Source organism: Phodopus roborovskii, unplaced genomic scaffold (genome assembly GCF_943737965.1).
Source record: "Phodopus roborovskii unplaced genomic scaffold, PHOROB, whole genome shotgun sequence".
NCBI classification, from domain to species: Eukaryota; Metazoa; Chordata; class Mammalia; order Rodentia; family Cricetidae; genus Phodopus; species Phodopus roborovskii.
The window spans coordinates 3,939,219-3,958,217 of NW_026126546.1; positions in this window are offsets into that span (position 1 = coordinate 3,939,219).

The following is an 18,999-nucleotide window of genomic DNA, read 5'->3' on the forward strand; positions in this document are numbered from 1 at the left end:
GAATAGATAGGTGTTTTAGTGGACCTCCATTACTAGTTGAAATATTTATACTAATCAACTATGACATTGAAATTTAAGATATGAAACACCGAAGAGCAAAGGGCCTTTGTTTGTAGCAGAAATCAGATGCCCAAAGTTATGCCTTCTTGGGTGTCCCATGATACTTTTTAAATATCAGCTGTCCAAATGGCACCCTGTTACTATGACACTTATCACCTATTGTCCCCAAATTACAGGAGTAAATCATATTTGTAAGGCATGGACAGTGACTACGAGTGCATACTACAGGATCAGAATGTACTGAGCTTTGGAAGTTTAGTTTAAGGGTGGTTTTGGTGTGGAGACTTGTCAAAGGACGAGGTAAGAATCAAGAGCAACCAGTGCTTCTAGCCAATATTTATAGAATGCAAGCAAGCCTTCTTAGTAGGACTCTAACCCAAATTGAGTAGAAATATCAATGAGAGGATTTTAAGGTGAAAGACCCAAAGACACTTTGGGTACAGGTGGTTGTTCTTGTCTGCTTGCTGCCGGTTGCTGCTGTCTACTGAAAGCAGGGGGGGGGGGCTCTGTAGAAGGCTCCTGCAGGAAGCAGTTCAAACATCTACTTAGACCATCATCTCAACAAGGTACTGTAAAGTAAGACAATGCAATAGAGGCTGGAAAATTGGTTCAGTGGGTAAAATGCTTGCACAAAGACTAGAGTTTAGATCCCTAGCATCCATTCAAATCTGGGCATAGTAGTAGCAGTAGCCCCAGTGCTGCTGAGGAGCACAGACAGATCCTGGGAATCACTGGCTACCCAGTCAAGCTGAAATGGCTACCTCTATGGTCAGTGAGAGACCCTGTCTCAAAAACTAAGGTGGAGAGTTATAGAATATAGAAGAGGTTGAACATCAACCTCTAATTTCCTCATGCACAGCCATGGGCAAGCATGCTTGTTTGCTAATGCACACACACACATTGCATGCACACTAATAAACTAAATGATAAGAGAGAATGGTAAAGCTAGGATAATATAATAATATAAACAATGGAGTGTGGCTTTTGCTCTTGGTGGTAGGAAATGTGGTGATATTTTATGATCTAACCTAACTATCCTGAAAATCAGAGTCAAAACTAGCCACAGCCATAGAGGCCAAGTAGTGGTGGTACACACCTCATATTGTAGTGAGATATCGACCCCATCCACACCTGTAGCACTGACCACGGTGTGATCACAGGTGTGGAGTGATGGTGTGGGTTGGGACAGGTGGCTCTTTCTCTTGTGTCCAGTTGAGTCACAGGGAGCAGCTGGTGTGGATCCCTGGAGTGAGAACCCGGAGCAGCCACCTGCTTCTTATGTAAGTGACTTCTCCCCGAAAAATTATATTTAATCCATATTTGAGCCTAGTCCTATGAGTCTTTATCCATGCATCCTCATCTAATCCCAGCATTCAGGAGACAGAGGTAGATGTATCTTCTGTGAGTTCAAGACCACCCTGAGATACATGAGAGTGAATCAGTCTAAAAGAAAAGTAGCTCACACATTTAATCCCAGCACTAGGGAGGTGGTGAAGGAGTGATATGGCTGGGTGGAGTGAGGAATATAAGGTGAGTGGAGACAGGAACAAAGCAGCAGTCTGAGGTTTGGTGGAGAGCAGTGCACTCAAAGGACAAATGGAGTCTGGAGACGCGATCTGACCACAGGATCGCCCCTTTGGTCTAAGCATTTGTAGAGGAAAGAACTCTCTAGTGGCTGGCTGCTTTGGTTCTCTGATCGTCGGGCACACTTTATTAGGTCATAAACAAAATTTCACCACAGGAAACAAAAACATCTCATCAATACTGAAAAAGTATTATCTCCGGGATCCTTTTGTTAACCTTTCTATTTGCTGCAGGGTGTAGAGCCATGGCAAGGATTCCCATTGAATCAATAACCCTTTGGATATTCCCAAACCACATCTGTTAAATACAGTAGTTCTCTAGGAATGGTGCTTATCACACACTTGTACTGAGGAACCAGTAGGTAAGAATGATGATGCATGGATCTCAGGCTCACAGGCAGGTGCAGATCCGCATCTATTCCACCTCTAGATATGCCTGGAAAGTGTCCATGTACACTTGGAGGACTTTATTTTCAAATCCATCCTTCATGCACAGAAGAAAGAAAATGCTGTTAAATAGGAGGGAAGTTGCATTTTGAGAAAACAGCCTTGCTGACTCACAAAGCCATGCTAGGATTTATTTTAGTATCTCCTGTTCCCAGTGGACAAAATTCTATTAAGGAGAAGTTCTATTAAGGAGAGGCTTCTTAGTGGAAGGCAAGATAAGCATCTATGATTCTGCTCACTCAGCTAACATGTATTCTGCATTATCATGTGCCAAGAATCATACTAAACTTTGAGTCGTGGCTTTATGAAGTCAACCATTCTGTCTAAAACTTGATTAAATAATGTTTATGTTGAGAGGAGAGATAAGATAGAATGAAGACATCATTGGAAGTTAACAGGGGTAATACCAACTATCGTCATATCATTGCTGGATCAGCACTGAACTATATCCTATCCATAGTTTCTCTCATTTTCTTCATAGGCATCAAGTGAGTAAGTACCAGAGATATCACAATACCGATCATCTTTACACCCCTTATAACCATTGCTGAGAGCATGCTTGTTATATGTCCAATGGAATACAGATTATAATTGGTACAGAAACTATACAGAGCCCAAGATTAATACCATTAGGTTTACTCATAACAGTACATGGGGCAACATGATTTAAGAACTAGGAGACCCAAAGGTGGACATGTGAGATGAGACATTCTTGGTATCAAAGAGAGTCATACAGGATGTGAAAATGATTGGTAAACATATCCAGGAAAGGCAGCATAAACCAGCTGAGTTATATAAGACCATCATTTGTGAAGTTAAACAGCCCTCTAGATATGATAAAACCAGAAATCTGGTGGTTCCACAACTGTCTCCTCTGTTGTAATGCAGTCATGAACACCTGCCAATGTGTAATGAACCTTTCAGAATCCAAACAAAAACTGTTCTTTGCCCATACACAAAGACTTAAGAACAATTAGGTCAGTAAAATGCCCATTGTGCAAGGGAGCTCTGATGTCAAGTTTTGTGGAAGAACAGGAATATTCTTCCCATCAAAAAAGATCCACCTGTTAATATAAAGCATAAAAACTCAGTCATTCATTCATTTAATCTCGGTAGAGGGTCTATGAGCATATACCTGGTTTCAAGTTTGTTCAAATGTTTAAGGTACTGCAAGTACTAAAGCATGGAATTTGATAAAATGCCTTGATATTCCACAGACAAGAGTGAATCACAAAATAGGTTAAAATGAGTAAATATGGGTGCGTACTATTTGAAAGAAAACAAGCTTTTAAGAAAAAAATTTGACCCTTACTAGGGAGGGAAAATTACTACTTTGTGTACCCACAGGTGGACCCAGCAGGCTTCAGTGGAGGGTTCCAAGCCCATTGGCATTCATTCAACTCTGATCAAGCTCATGGATCACAAAAGAAAACAAAGTCATGAATGTGGGAAATTGGCTGGGGAACACAGGAGTGTGAGGGAAAGTAAAAGATGGGGAATAAGAGTAATCAGAATGCATTCTGTACTTCTATACCTGTATGAAATTATGAATGAACAAATTGGATAATTGTTATTCAAATAGATCAAGGGCTATGTGCATGAGTCATATTTTATTCTGAGAACAAAAGGGAAGCATCTGGAAGATTTTAATCATTGTGAGGGAATGATAACCATCTAGTCAATACTGAAAACAAGACATGTAACTGTAGATTGTAGGGGTAAACGCACATCAGAAATCTATTTTATTGCTCAAGGCTCTAGACAGCATTGGCCTGGACAAGGGTAGATCAGCAGAGATGAGATGACATGAATCAATTCATGATAGATTTTGGAGCAAGCAAGAAATCCAGCTCAGAACAACTCCAGTGTGTTTACCTTCAGTACCATGTAGTGGTCTTTGCTCAGGACACTAGAAGAGGTTGAGCATCTTAGAGGAAAGGCCTTCTGTCAGGTAGGGTTGCACCTGACATTTCTTCAGCTAGCCAAGTGAAATAGTCAAATGAGCTGTAATAAAATTACTTGGTCCATGGGAGTTCTCCAATCTGGAGATACAAACTCCACAGTCCTCAGCCTTTTGGTGTTATTTAAAGCCATGGGTAGAGGTGAGACCACCTAAGGAAGAGATTACATAGGAGAGGAGTCAGGAAGGTGCCCTGGATGCTCAACTGGGGGAGGGGGGGTGAAAAGAAGCAGATTTCCCATTTAAGTGCATGGGGAAATTTTCTTCATTGGGGTTAAGGGGAAATGTTTCTTTTAAAAGCTCCTCTGTCACCATTCAAGAAAATAATTCAGCTACTTTATAGAAGAGATTAGAATGAAGCAGAGAGAAGAAATGAACTACAGAAGAGGCGAGCACATGGGAAAGAAAGGAAATGAATTGTTGGAGGATAGCACACAGGAGAAAGGAAATGCCCAGGGGAACCATACCAAGTGAGAAGAGAAACAGATATTTAGAGCAAGGACCTCTTGTTCACACCCAAATTCTCTTTTAAACTTTATTTTCAGAATTTCTGAGAGAAGAAAATATTTCTCTTCCTCTGAGCAGGAACAGATGCACAGCACAAACGCACACACGTGCATAAACACACACACACACACACACACACACACACACACCCCTACCCCTGAGACCAAACATCAGTATCAGAGATCATGAGCTCTTGGAGCAAACAAGGACCTTGCAGCAGCTTTAAGGTAGCCAGGAAAGAGCCACAAAAATCAAAGTGGGAAACAGTTGTGAGCAAGAGAGAAACTATCACTGAGAGTAAGAACAACTCCAGAAGCCAAATCTATGTTTATTCTCAATATCAGAAAACTGGGAATTGCGACTCAGAGGAAACAAACAATATCTCAAGCAGCTTGGGGGAACAAACAGACCAACGTGGAAAACCAGGAACAAAAGGACTGAGGACAATCTGGTCTGCTCCCAAACAGTCATGCAAGTTAAGCAGTTTCAACACAGTACCATGACAGTCAGGACAGAAGTGACTGAATCTCAGCACATCCTAGAGCAGGTGGCTTCATGAGATCTGAAAGTATACAAGTGATCTTAGACCAAAAAAAGGACAATGCTGTTCAAAAAAAAAAAAAAAAAAGTATTATTCTACACCCTCCCTTTTAAACTACATACCTTCATAGTTTCTGAGTCATGGACATTCTAAGCAATATAGAACTTAAGAGAACTGGCTGTTCATGAACAGGGGACCTGGGATTGATTCCCAGAACCCACATGGTATCTGACAACTACCTATAACTCCAGTTCAAGATTCAATGCCTTCTCCTAGCCTCTATTTGCATGTAGTGCATATACCTACATGAAGGCAAACATTCACATGCAAAAGTGTTTAAAACTCCCTGAAAGAACACTGGACTCATGCATATGACCTGCGAAATGAGGATCTACCCCAAAATATAACCATTTCTCCCCACTTATCATAGGAATTTTCGCTTTTAACTTCATTGTTTGTAAACTAAATGGAAAGATCCGTTCATACGCTCCTCTCCAAACCTCAGATTCCAATCTCCAACCCATCAAATGTGCTGGTTACAATGAATAACATCCAGGAAGGATAACAACAATGGCAGTGAGAATGACAGCAGTAAATCCAGGAACAGATGACTGAATTAACGTGTAGTGTTAAAATTAGTATCCATCAAGGTAGGCTATGCTCATTATCTACTAGTGCAACTCTTTAAAGGAGAGTGAGTAGGTTGCTAGCAATAGTGAGAAAGATGACTCATTAGCAGCCACAAAGCCCCATGAGCTATGTACTACGGCTCCATTTTCTTTCACATTCACATCACCCATGCATGCTCTTGTTCCCTCCTTCATATTTATTGTTGCCCTGGTTAGCCTTAATTTTCAATTTGGCACAACCTAAAGAAATCTAAGACGGAAGTATCAATCGAGAAGTTGCTTGGAATGGTTACGCAAGACAACCCAGACCATTGTATAGAAAGCCATCTCTGGGGAGGTGATCCAAGGCTATATAAGAAAGTTCCTAAGCAGGAGCCTGTGAATGAGTAAGAGCATCAGCTAGCAACCAGTGCTCTTCCATAGTTCTGTCCAGGCTCTTACCTTGATTTTCCTCAAAGTTGGATGACCTGGCAGCATAAGATGAAAAAGTCCTTTGCTACATTAAATTGCTTTTGGTCAGAGTTTTAGCACAGCAACACAACTATGAACACAAGCATCACTAACAGAATTAAAGAGATGGGGCAGTCTTGGGTGTTAAAAATAGGATAGATGAAATATATTCATCAGTCAAAGAAACTGTTATATCTAAAAAAATTGCTAGCACAAAGCATGTGGGAAATCTGGAACATTATGAAAAGACCAAACCTAAGAATAATAAGAACAGAAAAGGAAAAATCCCAGATCAAAAACTCAGAAAATATATTTAACAATATCGCAGAAGAAAATTTTCCTAACCTAAAGAAGAACATGCTTATGAAGGTACAAGAAGCTTACAGAATACTAGACAGATTAGACCAGAAAAGAAAGTTCTCATACCATATAATAATCAAAACACTAAACATACAAAACAAAGGGAAACTATTAAAAGCCACAAAGGAAAAAGGCCAAATAACATATAAAGGCAGACCTACCAGAAAAACACCTGACTTCTCAACAGAGACTCTAAAATCCAGAAGGGGCTAGACAGATGTCTCACAAACTCTAAAAGACCATGGATGCCAGCCCAGACTACTATATACTGCAAAACTTTCTATTACAATAGATGGAGAAAACAGGTATTTCATGACAATGTCAAATTTAAGTAATATCTACCCACAAATCCAGACCTATAGAAGGTACAGGAAGGAAAACTCAAGCCCTAGGTTAACTCCACCCACAAAAGCATGGGAAATAAATAATCTCACACCAGGAAAACCAAAAGAAGGGAAAAACACACAAACTACCACTACCAACAACAACAAAATGACAGGAGTTAACAATCACTGATCATTAATCTCTCAATATCAATGAACTCAACCCTCCAATAAAAAGACAAAGGCTAACAAAGTTGAGACAAAAACATGATTCGTGCTTCTGTTGCATACAAGAAACTCACCTCTACCCCAAAGATAGACATTACCTCACATAAAGGGTTGAAAATGATTTTCCAAGCAAATGGACCTAAGAAGCGAGCTGGTGCAGCCATTCTAATATCCAACAAAATTGATTACAAACCAAAATTAATTAAAAAGGTGGAGAAGGACATTTCATTCTTATCAAAGAAAAAAACCCACAAGAGAACATTGTGATTCTCAACATCTATGCCCCAAATGCAAGGGCACCCACATTTGTAAAAGAAACATTACTAAAGTTTAAATCACATATCAAACCTCACACACTAATAGTGGGAAACTTCAATACTGCAGTGATTCTTTTAACACCAGCTAATCACAAAAGACTGTACAATCAAACCAAAAACACAGAGACCTGTGTTAGAATAAAACCCAAGGGGACATCCTGTCATGGTATGTTTGCTTGCATGATTTGAGTTATGTCACTTCTCCACCCCCCAAAAAAATAGGAATTGTTTTGCCTTCTTTTTCTTTAATCATGTGGTCCTTTGTGTGACACTAAAATTATTTTTTGTTTGTAACAGAGTGAAATAGGAATTGAGAGTAGTTGGACTCCAGCCCTCAGAAAACATCATGGAAGTTCCCAGTTTGCTTACAAAATGCTCATTCTCTGAAGTTTGAGCAAAATGCACACACACAAAAAGTTACCAACATTTTAAAATAATATTGAAGAATTGGCTTGTCAATCACTGACTGTGTCTTCTTTTCCTTAGCAAGTTACCTGGAGCAAAGCTTAACATCTATCTCAACTAACTCCATGCTATGTTAAGATGAGTCCTGAGCCATGGAATCCTGCTCTCAAAATCCTCCAAAGGAATGTTAATTACTAAGTAGGAAGTTAGGGAAATGTGCAAAAAAGTAAAACAGAAGAAGTGAGGAATACTTTCTAAAACAATCTCTTCCCTTGCATAGATGGCAAGGGGCTCTACTGGAAGGAGTCATTTGCATAGACTCCTGCTGAGGCTGTGATAGGCTCCAGTCAGCAGAGTTCCTAGTAGAAGCCTGGGTCTAGTGTAGATGTCAGGAAACCTGACCTGTAATGGGACCTTTGCCGTTGTTCTTGAACCTTCCAGCCACATCTGGACTGTGAACTTGATGTTGAACCCATAAGCAAAAGCAAGGACACACGGCTATATTTCTTGGTAAAACAGGGATGTCGACGCCCATATCTGAGTTCCTCTGAAAATTACGCAGAATAATTAATGCAAAAATTTCTGTGGTGTCTTAGGATTTAAGGTATTACCTTCTAGTCCCTTGCCCAAATCAAATTTTAAAAAGTCAATTTCATGTTGGAACATTCAGAGAGCCCTCCTTGAGGATTATGAATTCTATTAATATTTGTCTCTCAAATAAAAGAACAATTGGGGGGAAATTGCACTCTGAAAAATGCATTTTAAATGGATGAGAGTGGAGCAGTAAATAATGGAGAAGAATGTAGCCAGATTCGAAAAGAGACTTGGGCCATTTTGCTGCTAATAGGTGCCACAGACAGTTCATTACTGATAAATGCAGAATAATGATGTCCTTAATGAGTCTTTTCACGCACAAATTCATCATAAAACAAGAGGATGAGGTAAAACAAAACGTCTTTGAATAGCATTCATGCAGCAGCAAAACCGAGAATCATTTCATGTCCCTAAAACAGGGCTGCAGATTTTAAGGACAGCCTCCTGAGAGAGTCCCTTCCTTGTGTCCCAACTTAATGGCTTTTCTTCTAAAGTCTCAGAGGTAAATTTCAACATCTTACACAGATTGGGACACGTGAAAGAACCAAGATGAGGCAGCTCCAAGACGTGCCCCAGAGCCTCTGTGGCCCTCTGCCAGTCATTTGACCTTGAGTGCTATCTGAGTTCTGGTTCTCACCAGCAATATGGAAACACACTTTTTAAAGTGTCTCACACCCAGTTGGCGTTGCAACTGAACAGTGCCCTTTGTATATTCATATGTGGGAGCCCAAACATGGGTGTTTCACATGTGTCTGGGGCTCTACGTTGAAACAGGGTCTGGAAACTATCAATTTAAATCAAGTGAGTGTAGTAGTGTGGCCCCTTGTCCAATATGACAAGATATCAAGACACAAACACACTTAAGAAATGACCTTGGGAGGACACAAAAGAGCCACGTGCAAGCCAAGAGGGGATGGGGCAGGGGAATATATTCTGTATGCATCTTGATTTGTACTTCCAGCCTCTAGAACTGTAAGAGCATAAATTACTCTAACTAAAACAGTTGGATGTGCAAATGTTAGACCATAATTTTGACACACTAACTGCTCAAGTAGTAATAATTCCTTAAGCCTTTGGCACCTGTCAGTGAAGAACTCATTTGAACATAGATGTAGTGAGGGAAGAAATACCATCTGTATTAACAGGACATAATCACTGCCATGGCAACCTTACATTCTCTTGAGGAATAGTGCCCCCTCATGGCCTGGAGGAGTAACCAGTATGTGGGGAGGGCAGAGTGATGAGGACCTTAGGCTGACTTCAAGAATTAAGAGCAACTCTAAAGGTCGGCAAGAAAACACTACTTAGTGAGTACATACCATGTTCCTCTTTTTGTGACTGGGTTAAAAAAGAGAGAGATACTATAAAAGAGGGAACCATTATAGATTTGAAGAGAAAACTGACTCTAGAGAAATGTTTAGAGACCTACAAGACTGACCCTAACAATTTGAGCAACAGTGGAAAGGCTACTATAAATGCCCTTCCCTGATAATGAGATTGATGGCTAACTTATCCACCATCATGGAGACCTCATCTAGCAGCTGATGGAAACAGAAGCAAACACCCACAGCTAAACACTGAGCCTAACTATTGGAATCCAGTTGCAGAGAGGGAGGAGTGATAAGAAAATGGGGACAAGACCAGGCTAAAGAAACCCATCGAGACAGCTGACCTGAACAAGGAGGAGCAAATGGGCCCCCAGACTGATAGCTGGGAATCCAGCATTGGACCGACTCAGACCCCCTGAACATGGGTCTCAGATAGAAGGCCTAGGCAGTCTAAGGGACCCTGGTACACAAAAGGACTTTGGGAGCACATTCCCCATGGAGGGATATTCCCTTAACCTAGAGGTAGGAGGGAGGGTCTAGCCCCTACTCCAAATGACTTGACAGATTTTCTTGACCCCTCATGGAAGGCACCACCCTCCCTGTGGAGTGGGAAGGGGATGGATGGGAGGGTGGTCAGGGGACATGGGAGGGAGGGAAAGAGAGAGGAAGGAAGGAGGGAGAGGGAACTGGGATAAATATGTAAAATAAGAAAATAAATAAATAAAAGGGGAAAAAAGAAAAAGAAAGAAAACAGTGCTTAGTTCTGCAAACACAGGAACTTAATTTTTCCCAGCAACAAAAAGGGACTGTGAGCACCCAATAAAATTATTGTTTTGGCCAATGGCTTGACTTCAGCTTGTTCTAAGGTCATAGCTCAACTACTACCTATGGACTCCTTATCCTCAGATGACATGAGATTGTGAATGACTGTTAAGTCAAGGCTGGTGATTTACGGTACTTCATTATGACACAGAGGGAACTTACACAAGACTATACACCCACACACACACACACACACACACACACACACACACACACACACACATGCGCGTGTGCGCACGCATACACACGCCCATCTACATTAGTACCTGCAAGTCTTACCTCTTTCCTTGGTAAAGGCACAAAAAGGCTAATGAAAGGGAAAACACTCTTCTGCTTTATCCTTACCATGAAAGAAATATTTCCTATAGATATTTCAAGTGTGGTAACCATTCATGTCACTGGACAAGCTCTATAACTGGATAGTTATAGACTATCCTCAGGGAAATGGACATTTACCACAAGAAGGATTTCCTAGCAAGAACATATTCCACATAGGCAGCCCATAGAAATGTTGTTGTTGTAAGTAGAAAAAATAGTCAACAATAAAACTTAGCCCTGACATTTCCCATCTGAGCATGGCTATCATCTGTTATCTCAAGTTTTCATGTTTGAAATGGAGGCACTAATGTCACATCACAGGACAGCTTTTAATCGGGATTCAATCACACGCTCTATAAAGTTCACGTTTCAAGTAGACAGTTCAGTGTCTGCTTCTGTATGCTACATACTTAGGAAAACATCATGTAACTGTAGGACTATTTTCAAAACTCCTGAAAGTCCTGTGTAGTCATATCTCCTCTTGCCAGTGAACTTGTATTAGTGGCCACACCCCTTTGGGCGTGGCTTCAGGTGTGAATGTGACCAAAAAGGTAGAGAAGCACATGGTGGGCACTCTCTTTTGGGTTATAGATTGTATCAGAAGACTGCATCTTCTGGATCAGAAACACTGGGGCTGTTCTTTACTATCATCTTTGTAAGTTGCTCACCAATAAAACACCCACTTATCATTTACCTTGTGCATAGTGAACTCATTAATACCCTGTATTCAGTTCTATTCCTATCTATAAGTGAGTCAGTCTGAATCTCCTGTCCCCCACTCTGAGAAAAGTTCTCATGTGATACCAGTTTTTATGCATTTGCCTACTGTAACTATTTTACATGTAAAAAAAAAATCACAAACCATAAGGCCTTTTGTATCTGGCTTCTTTCTCTAAACACAATGTATTCAGGCTTCATCCATGTTATACAACATGACATTTTTGTGATGAAAATCCTTGAGAACTACAAAGATCATTTCTATCTTATGCAAGATAGAGTCCCCCATTCTCAAAAGTCTTGGCTAGATACCAATCAACCTCCTCTTACAGTCTTCCAAACACTGGGAATTTGTTTTTGAGAATAGTGTAATATTCTGCATATTGAAAAATAGATACTTGAGTTTAAACAATATCTACCTGCCCAAGGCTGGGAACATGGCTCAATAAAAAACTAAACATGGCTGATTCCTGAAATACATGGGTTTTTGTTTGTTTGTTTTGTTTTGTTGATTGGTTGGTTAGTTGATTAGTTGGTTGGGTTTTCAAAGCTAGACATAGTAGAAGCACCCAAAATTCTAGTACTGGGGAAGTGTAGACAAGAAGATCTGGAGTGTTTGCTGTCCAGTCATTCTAGATGAATCAATGAACTTTAGATTCATGTGGAGACCCTGTCTCAAAACAAAGGTAGAGAGAAATTAAGGAGGGCACACAACATTGACCTCTGGTCCTCCATATAGATATACATAAACACATACACACACACAAACACACACACACCTGTCATCAACTTTCCCCATTGATATTTATTAGTGCCCCCCCCCAGAAAATGTATATATGATCAACCCTTGCTTCCTCAAAATTCACCACATTTGGAAATAGTCTTAATGTTTATAGGCAAGTTACTATGAGGTCATTAATGGGAGGGGTCATGACACAATACAATTCATGATCTAATTCTTAAATAGGAAGAGAGTAGAGAGAGAAAGAATCATAAGAACACAAGTCAATGTATTGGATATGGGCATGCCACAGAGGGCAACTGGGCTCCAGGGATGAAATTTCAGTTGACAGGCCCCTGACACCAGAGCCTTTACTAGCTGAGCCATCTCACCTACCCAAAGAATTTCAATGATGCTTTGTAACCACAGTCATGGTATAAAGAATTACAGGAAGGGCTGAAATTCCTCTCACAGTCTTCAGAACATGTTAACCCTGTTGACATCCTGATCTGGGATGTTTCATCTCAAGAACTGAGACAATACATTTCTGTTGTTTATAGCCACAATCATCTACAGATCTTTGCACAGCAATCCCAGGGTATTCCTACAGTCCTAGACTGACAAATACTAACAATGAAATCACATGTCCCCTGTGGGTCCCAGCTATCCCTTTATATGCAAAGGCTTATAAACATGTGCACATTTTTACAATATTGAGCCTTCAACAGTAGATGTTCTCAAGACACTAAATATTTCTCTATGCTTTTCACTAACTCACTGGGATCTATTCTGGCTTACCCTTGTTGAATCTCTGTTGCAATTGGAGAAAAATAATATACAAGGTTGACACAGAGACAGTGGTATGCCTGGTTGGAGACATCTTTTAAAAGCATCCTTAATATTTCACCATTCTTCCTGTTCTTATTAGACAATCACACTCTTTAGCCTTGGCAACAAATGTCCATGCCCTGACCATAAGCTCCTGTCCTTCCATCGTATGGTTCATCCTGAACCCAACAGCCACAGGAACCTTTTGTAAAGCACAGAGATGAAGAATTAAGAACTGACTACATATTCATGGCACTTAGGCTAAAATCTTCAGCTTGGTCTACAGGAACAATACAATACACCCTGACAACCCCTAGTCTTATCCACTGCCTTTCTCATTCCCTGGTCTGTCTCCTGAGTGCATAAAACCATTCCATCTACAGGTCCTTACCAGTGTTCTTCTCTCTCCATCAGAGCATCTGCATCTCCACCCAGAAGGCTTTCTAACCATGAAAGCCTCATCTCAACATCATGTCACCAGAGATGTCTTGTTTATCGTCATAACAAAAAATGGTGACCCTTCTGTCCAGGATCCTGAGTGCATGTGTGTGTCTGCCTGTGTGAGTGTTTGTGTGTATGTTGTCCACAATTACCGAATTTCCAAATTGACCTGATGTACTAATATGTTTAATATTGTGCCCATTTGCTACTATATTTCTGAAAGACTAGAAGCTGGATAGACTCCCTGGTAGGCAGTCAGAGAGAGGGGCCAGTAAGAAAGGTAATGAACTTCCAAGATGGCTGACTTCTTCCTCACCCTCCAGAATTGAGACAAAGGCCTGGCTGTTTAAAACAAAGGCCTTTTAGGCTTTTGTCTCACACCATCAGGTTCCCTGCTGATGGATTGGTTCAACAAGAGAAGCTACCAAACAGTCATGGGACAATTGACCATCCTGTCTTTGTTCAAACTAAGCAGGGGAGGAAAGCTCTTCAGAGATTTAAAAACCCCAGACCTTGAGAAGAGGCCAGATATTTTACCTGAGGCTCCGCTCTGCTTTGCAGAGGACCTCTCTGTGTGTCTGTGCATGTGTGTTTCCTCACCCCCAAAATACCTGTGTTCATCCTCTGACTCTGTTTGTCACTGTCCTCGGTGTTTGACATTTCTCTGCCATTGCCTATCGTGCTTGGGATTTCTCCTTTCTTTTAATTTTTCAACTGGCAGAGAAAATGATCATGAATCAAGACCCTTGGGCTGTATCATTTTCACATAGAAGAGTTGTGGCGCACAACAATTGATCAGTAAACACTGTGGAATTAAGAAAATGCATGAATCAATGGCTCCAAGAGAAAGAAGAATTGACAAAGGAAGCCAGCCTTTGGAGCAGGGATAGCCTGGAGTTGTACACAGGCGAATGTCCTTGGAGGGAAGCACAGATTTTAGAGTGTCAACTGCCTGCTCATGTGTCCATAATACCCTTTTCCCCCTTCAGGTTTTCTTGTACTGCCGCAGAGGCTGTGAAGATCAACTTGGTACAAACCCAACAAGTTCAGAGGTCCAAGTTCATGGTCTCTGGGGCATCTTTGTCCCGAAGATTCTTTTAGGACCTAGAGTACAAAGTCCACCATCACTGTTTTCCAGGACTCTGTCCTCGAACTTTTCAGGACTTCTAAGAGTTCTCTCCACTCAGCTCCCTAAGCAGTCTGAAAACATCCAAGCTTCTTCAGAAGAGGAAAAAGCTAGAGAAATGTTTGTTACAGTGGTCCCTGAATGGAGAGCCAGGAGCCTGTCCTGGGGGGCAGCTGAGCCTGCTAGAGACAGCTCCCTGGGAGACCTTCCAGAGTCAGAAATGGAGCATTGCACACCACTCAATGCTCCCCACCATCTGGCTCCAGTCACCCTTCCTCCCTTTTCTAGCTGGAGGTTTTATTCTCAATCAGATTCCCTGGCACCCTGCTGGGAGAGCACAGCCACTGCTACTAATTAAAGTCTACTTTGTGAGCAGTGAGGAGGGTCCTGCACTTTTCCTCTTCTCACTCTATCTGCTAGGAATGCTGCTAAGTGCCCAGAGTTTTCACACATCTCAGACCCTGGGTCACTAGGGCACTGACCATAAAACCAGGAAGCAAACGTACAGTGTAAAGGGCAGGTAAGGTAAGGGTTTACCTTACTGGTAGCGCGCTTGCCTAGAATGTACAAGACTCTGGATGTGAGCCCAAGTATGACAGGGTAGAGGAGCAGACAGAGATTATGAAAAGGTACTCAGGGAATCCGTGGTGCATGATTTCCTTAGACCTACGTACACATACATAGAAAATAATTTCTATCTAATATATTCTAATCCTGGTTGTCCATCCCCTACCTCCTCCCAGGCCCTCCCAACCTCCCTACCTAGGCAACGCCATGCCCTTTCTCTGTCTCTCTTTAGAAACAAACAGGCAAACAGTAAAACAAGCCAGAGTTTAATTTTTTTTTAATTAATAACAACGAAGCATGAGAAACACACACAGAAAATTCATAAAAACAAAATCAGAAACCCCAATATACAATCAAAAGACCCAAAATGCCCAAAACAAAACCCTATGAGACCAAAAGTTTACAATAATACTATTGAATTCATTTTGTGTTGGCTATCTACTCCTGGCTATGGGGCCTGCCCATTATTTAGTTAATATACGCAGTGAGACTCTATTGGGGGAAACAAAGTTTTCCTTTATTTGTGGTTTTCGGTTGGAGGTAGATCCTTGGTTAGGATGAAGTCCATGTCTACTTCCCTCTCTCACTGCTGGGACCCATCTGGTTTTAACCTGTGCTGGCCCTGTACATGATGTCACAGTGTTTGTGAGGTCTCATATGTCAATCCTGTTGGGTCTAGTAGACGCTGTTGCCTTGATGTCATCCACCTCTCTGGCTCTTTCAATCTTTTAGTCTCTTCTTTTGCATAGATCCCTGATCTCAAATGGGAGGGTTTTGAAGAAGACATCCCATTTAGGACTGAGTGGTATGTATCTTAAGCTCTGAGTGGTGTGTATCTTAAGCTCTGTTTTTGCCCTGCCCTGAGAGCTTCTCCAAAAGAAAAAAAGAAAGAAAGAAAGAAAGTCAAATGTTCTAGCTTCAATCCCCTGCTATGACCAAAAGAACCTTGGAACCTTGGGGGGGGGGGGGTGAAAGGGTTGATTTGGCTTTCTTTTCCAGGTCAGCCCACCATTGATAGTAGTTAGGACAAGAGCTTGAAGGAAAGACCATGGAGGAATATTTATAGGATCATGCTCACTTAGTTTTCTCATAAAGCTCAGGACCATCTACCTGTGTGTCTTAGCCAGTTATCTATTGCTGGAAAGAAACACCATGACCACAACGACTCTTATACAGGAAAGCATTTAACTGGGGCTAACTTATAGTTAGGTTAGTCCATTGTTATCATGGCAAGAAGCATGGCAGCATGCAGGCAGACACAGAGCTGGAAAAGTAGCTAGGGGTTCTACATCTAGATCCACAAGCAGCAGAAGAGAATGACACTGACACTGATTTGGGTTTTAAAAATCCAAAGCTCACCCCCACCACACCCCTGTCTTCCAACAAAGCCATACCTATTAATCCAATGGTTCTCAACTAGTGGGTTGTGACCCCTTTGGGGATTGCATATCAGATATCCTATATATCAGATATTTACCTCATGTTTCATAATAGTAGCAAAATTACAGTTATGATATAGCAATGAAATATTATTAAAGTATTGCAGTATTAGGAAGGTTGAGAACCAATCTCTCTCAATTTGCACCACTCTCTGGTGGCCAAGCATTCAAATATCTGAGTCTATGCAGACCATTCTTATTCAAACCACCACACTAGGGATGGATCAATCAGTTAAAACAATCTGTCACAGATATAGTCATAGACCAAACTGTGATGATCAGGTTTGTGTTCCCTTTAGAGAAGTGAAATTTGTTCTGTCTCATGAATTTGAACACATGCAAATGGATTTTTAAAAAATGTTAAAAACAAGAAGGAGATGGCAAGAGCAAAGCCCTCCCTGGGAACTGGAACCCTGTATGTTTAATCCAAAGAAGATATACAGCCCTTGGAACATCTCAATGTTATTAAAGCTTGGCAGATATCATAAATTGCACTACTGAATCAAACCTGCGAATAGCTTTCAACTGCTTTCAAAGGAGCCACAACATGTGATAATACCTGGGATTAAAATTGGCTGGAAGATGGAATATTTCAAGTGCCTTTTGTCAGCAGGGCATTTATTCACAGCTTTGGAATAAATTCACTCTGTAAATTCAACATCATCACATGAAGAGGGACTTCCCTTCAGTCTTTTGTCTCACCCTCCAAAATGTGCACAAGGGACACCAAATGTAACAGAACCAATGTTATTTTACATGAAATTTCTTTTAGGCCTGAAGTTTAGTGAGTTGGCAATTTATCTGTCCTCTCTAAGCCCTGTGTGCCTCATTTGTAAAGCTGGAATAATTACCATTTCATAGTAAATTTTTAGCATTTTATTAAGTGGTGTAATTTCACAAAACTAAGTATTTCTGAGGACTACATTTTTGCCTCATGCATAGTTTTAATTCATTTTCAGTGAATCACAATTTAATGAAATTCATTGGGTATCATCCTCATTTATAAAGTAAAAATGAGACAAGAAATAGAAATTACTTATATATAAAGATTGCTTACATAGTTCTCAGCAGGGTTAAGTTAATAAAAAATGATATAGTCTGAGTTTATGGAAAGACATAATAGCTATAGAAAAAAGAGTAAATGTGTTGTATATGACATTCCTAGAAAACTAAATCCCACTTCCAAAAGGAAAGAAAGAAAAAGGAATCCCAGCTGTCACTGTGACCTGGTCATTATTTAGCTCTGTGTAGTTGAAGCTGAATTTCTGTAAGAAGAATGTCTAGTGATGTTACCAAGTAATGATGTGTTTTTTATTAATTAAATTAGTTAAAATCTGAGACTTGCTTTCACAAAAGCCACCCTTTGAAATACACAGACATTTTAACTGACACTCTAATTTTCACTATTAACTTATCTGGGAAACAGAAGAAAGTGGGACTATCCAGTTCACAGCGGATGTGAAGATGAAGAGACCATGACGATGGCATGCTTCTGTGACCTTCACATGTGGTATAATGAAAAATGGCATTGTGAGACAGTGGCCTCTGTGCTTAAGAGCACATACACTTTTGCAGACAACTTGAGTTTGATTCGCAGCAGCTGCATTTGGAGGCTCACAACCACTTGCAACTGTAGCTCTAGGAAATTGGATACCCTCCTCTGGACTCTACAGCAACTACATTGGCATGTTCTTGTGCACGCACACACACACACACAGACAAACACACACATACTTTAAGAAAGTAAAATCTTTAAAAATTATAGAGACTGCTCTTGGTTTGTTTTGTTTGTTTGTTTGTTTGTTTCTTCTTTTTCCATTGCTGTTGTTCATCCAAGCTCTTAAACATCGCCTTGCATATACAAGTAACTGATCAATAATTTTAAGTTGCCATATTTTACTCTAAATGACACATGATAAATAATTTATGGTTGGGTGTGGGTAAGAGGATATTCAGGCATGATAGTGTCATTCATGATATAGCCTTGCTGACTTAAAAAAAATAATGCTTAAATCAATGTCTGGTACAACACTCTTGAAAATATCACATGGTTTAGCAAGCTCTGCATACTAACAAATTCAACCCAAAAAATTCCTTCCTCTCTTAGTAACGGTACATGTGTTGGAGTTGTTTGTTTGCTACTTGTCCTCTGTATGTGCTTTCCTTCTTGACTTAAGAGAAGTTTTTGGTTTTTTTTTTTTTTTTATAGATGTTAAGGTTGTCCAAGGAAAGTCTACATGTAGTGAAAACACATGGAAGATTAGAGGTGGAAGAAATGTTACTCCGTG